At 40.6% G+C, this 4,264-nt stretch overlaps 1 non-coding gene across 1 annotated transcript; it reads right to left on the bottom strand.

Moving 5' to 3' along the window:
* Positions 1-881: 881 nt before the first annotated feature.
* On the bottom strand, positions 882-989 carry LOC112713996 (small nucleolar RNA R71). Its single transcript, XR_003158955.1, has one exon. It is a non-coding gene; the product is annotated as a small nucleolar RNA R71 (small nucleolar RNA).
* Between the last annotated feature and the right edge of the window lie 3,275 nt (positions 990-4,264).

The raw sequence follows: 4,264 nt of genomic DNA, 5'->3' as shown, positions 1-4,264 counted from the left end.
ATAATTTTCAAACTTTTTGATTTTTAATTTCAAAATCTTTTTCAAAAATCACTTTATTTCTTTCCCAACTTTAATTTTCGGAAATCATTCTTCAATTTTTCAAAATTTCTTCAAAATCTTTTAATTTATTTTCAAAAATTCTTCCCCTCTTCTCACATCCTTCTATTTAAGGACTAACACTCTTCCACTATCAACAATTTGAACTCTATCTCTCTTGATAAGTTCGAATTCTTCTTCTTCTACCTCCTCCTTCTATTCTTCTTTTCCTCTGACATCTCAAGGAATCTCTATACTGTGACATAGAGGATTCCATATTTTTTTGTTCTCTTCTCTTTCAAATGAGCAGGAGCAAAGACAAAAGCATTCTTGTTGAGGCTGACCCTGAACCTGAAAGGACCTTGAAGCGAAAGCTAAGAGAAGCTAAAGCACTACTTTCTGTAGAGGACCTAACAGAAATCTTCAAACAAGAAGAAGACATGGCAGCCGAAAACAACAACAATGCCAACAATGCAAGGAAGGTGCTGGGTGACTTTACTGTACCTACTCCCGACTTCTATGGGAGAAGCATCTCTATCCTTGCCATTGGAGCAAACAACTTTGAGCTTAAGCCTCAATTAGTTTCTCTAATGCAACAGAATTGCAAGTTCCATGGACTTCTATTGGAAGATCCTCATCAGTTTTTAGCTAAATTCTTGCAAATCTGTGACACTGTCAAGACCAATGGGGTTGACCCTGAGGTCTACAGACTTATGCTATTCCCTTTTGCTGTAAGAGATAGAACTAGGATATGGTTGGACTCACAACCTAAAGAAAGCCTGAACTATTGGGAAAAGCTAGTCAATGCCTTCTTGGCAAAGTTCTTTCCACCTCAAAAATTGAGTAAGCTTAGAGTAAAAGTCCAAACCTTCAGACAGAAGGAAGGTGAATCCCTCTATGAAGCTTGGGAAAGATACAAGCAATTGATCAGAAAGTGTCCTTCTGACATGCTTTCTGAATGGAGCATCATAGGTATCTTCTATGATGGTCTGTCTGAACTGTCCAAGATGTCATTGGACAGCTCTGCTGGAGGATCTCTTCATCTGAAGAAGACGCCTGCAGAAGCTCAAGAACTCATTGAAATGGTTGCAAATAACCAATTCATGTACACTTCTGAAAGGAATCCTGTGAACAATGGGATGAATCAGAAGAAAGGAGTTCTTGAGATTGATACTCTGAATGCCATATTGGATCAGAACAAAATATTGACTCAGCAAGTCAATATGATTTCTCAAAGTCTGTCTAGAATGCAAGCTGCACCAGGCAGTACTAAGGACGCTTCATCTGAAGAAGAAGCTTATGATCCTGAGAACCCATCAATGGAAGAGGTGAATTACATGGGAGAACCCTATGGAAACACCTATAATCCTTCATGGAGAAATCATCCAAATCTCTCATGGAAGGATCAACAGAGACCTCAACAAGGTTTCAACAACAATAATGGTGGAAGAAACAGGTTTAGCAATGGCAAGCCTTTTCCATCATCTTCTCAGCAACAGACAGAGAATTCTAAGCAGAGCCACTCTGACTTAGCAACCATGGTCTCTGATCTAATCAAAACCACTCAAAGTTTCATGACTGAAACAAGGTCCTCCATTAGAAACTTGGAGGCTCAAGTGGATCAGCTGAGTAAGAAAGTTACTGAACTCCCTCCTAGTACCCTTCCAAGCAATACAGAAGAGAATCCAAAAGGAGAGTGTAAGGCCATTAACATGGCCGAATTTGGAGAGGAGGAAGAGGCAGTGATCGCCACTGAGGAAGACCTCAATGAGTTCCCTAATGAGGAACCATGGGAATCTGAGGCTCACATTGAGACCATAGAGATTCCATTGGATTTACTTCTGCCAATCATAAGCTCTGATGAGTATTCTTCCTCAGAAGAGGACGAAGATGTCACTGAAGAGCAAGTTTCTAAGTACCTTGGAGCAATCATGAAGCTAAATGACAAGTTATTTGGTAATGAGACTTGGGAGGATGAACCCCCTTTGCGCACCAAAGAACTGGATGACTTGACTAGGCAGAGACTACCTCAAAAGAGACAGGACCCTGGGAAGTTCTCAATACCTTGTACATTAGGCACCATGACCTTCGAGAAGGCTCTGTGTGACCTAGGGTCAAGCATAAACCTCATGCCTCTCTCTGTAATGGAGAAGCTAGGGATCTTTGAGGTACAAACTGCAAGAATCTCACTAGAGATGGCAGACAATTCAAGAAAACAAGCTTATGGACTTGTAGAGGATGTTTTGGTAAAGATTGAAGACCATTACATCCCTGCTGATTTCATAGTCCTAGAGACTGGGAAGTGAATGGATGAATCCATCATCCTTGGCAGACCGTTCCTAGCCACAGCAAAGGCTGTGATTGATGTTGACAGAGGAGAATTGATCATTCAAGTGAATGAAGAATATTTTGTGCTTAAGGCTCAAGGATATCCCTCTGTAACCATGGAGAGGAAGCATGAAGAGCTTTTCTCAAAACAGAGTCAAACAGAGCCCCCACAGTCAAACTCTAAGTTTGGTGTTGGGAGGTCACAACCAAATTCTAAGTTTGGTATTTAACCCCCACATTCAAACTCTAAGTTTGGTGTTGGGAGGTTCCAACATTGCTCTGAACATCTGTGAGGCTCCATGAGAGCCCACTGTCAAGCTACTGACATTAAAGAAGCGCTTGTTGGGAGGCAACCCAATGTTATATTTATCTATTTTCCATTGTTATTTTATATTTTCTATAGGTTGATGATCATGTGAAGTCACAATAACAATTGATAAAGTGAAAAATAGAATGAAAAACAGCACACCCTGGAGGAAAAACTTGATGGCGTTTAAACGCCAGTAAGGGCAGCAAATGGGCGTTTAACGCCTAGTCTGGCACCATTCTGGGCGTTTAACGCGAGAAAGGGGCACCAGACTGGCGTTTAACGCCAGGAATGGGCAAGAAACTGGCGTTTAACGCCAGAAAAGGGCAGCAGCCCGGCGTTTAACTCCAGGATTGGCAGAAAGGGCGTTTTGCACGCCACTTGGTGCAGGGATGAGCTATCCTTGACACCTCAGGATCTGTGGACCCCACAGGATCCCCACCTACCCCACCACTCTCTCTCTTCTTCACCCATTCACCAATCACATCAATACCTCTTCTAAAAAAAAAACCCTCACCTATCAAATCCCACCATTCTCTTCACCACTCACATCCATCCTTCATAAAACCCCACAAACCCCACCATCCAAATTCAAACCACTTTTCCTCCCAAACCCACCCATAATGGCCGAACCTTACCCGTCTCTCCACCCCTATATAAACCCTTCTTCACTCCTTCATTTTCACACAACCTAAACACTACTTCTCACCCTTAGCCAAACCACAAAAGCCCCCTCCATCTCCTCTATTTCTTCTTCTTCTACACTTTTCTTTCCTCTTTTGCTTAAGGACGTGCAAACCTTCTAAGTTTGGTGTGGTAAAAGCGTTGCTTTTTGTTTTTCCATAACCATTTATGGCACCTAAGGCCGGAGAAACCTCAAAAAAAAGAGAGAGAAAAGGGAAGACAAAAAAAAATTTTCCACCTCCGAGTCATGGGAGATGGAGAGATTCATCTCAAGGGTCCATAGCTCAGTAGAAGAGCATTTGACTGCACATCAAGAAAGCATGAGGAATTCCCTCATCAAGAAATCCCTGAGATACCTCAGGGGATACATGTTCCTCCACATAATTATTGGAAGCAATAAGGATAGGAATACCAAAATCATTAGGGATCATGCAACAGAAGCAAGGAAGAGACATAAAGGAGCTCAAAAAGCACCATTGGACCTTCAAAAGGCGCCACCCTCACTAAGGTGGACTCATTCGTTAACTTCCTTGTTCTTATCTCTCTGTTTTTCGATTTTTTATGTTATATGTTTATCTATGTTTTGTGTCTCTACTTCATGATCATTAGTAGTTAGTAACTATGTCTTAAGGCAATGAATAATTCCATAAATCCTTCACCTCTCTTAAATAAAAAATGTTTCTAATTCAAAAGAACAAAAAGTACATGAGTTTCGAAATTATCCTTGAATTTAGTTCAATTATATTGATGTGGTGACAATACTTTTTGTTTTCAGAATGAATGCTTGAACAGTGCATATTTTTGATCTTGTTGTTTAAGAATGTTAAAATTGTTGGCTCTTAAAAGAATGATGAACAAAGAGAAATGTTATTGATGATCTGAAAAATCATAAAATTGATTCTTGAAGCA

The sequence above is a fragment of the Arachis hypogaea genome, chromosome 9, assembly GCF_003086295.3.
Source record: "Arachis hypogaea cultivar Tifrunner chromosome 9, arahy.Tifrunner.gnm2.J5K5, whole genome shotgun sequence".
Taxonomy (NCBI): Eukaryota; Viridiplantae; Streptophyta; class Magnoliopsida; order Fabales; family Fabaceae; genus Arachis; species Arachis hypogaea.
The sequence above is the reverse complement of the archived record's forward strand: the minus strand, read 5'-3'. Positions and strand labels throughout refer to the sequence as shown.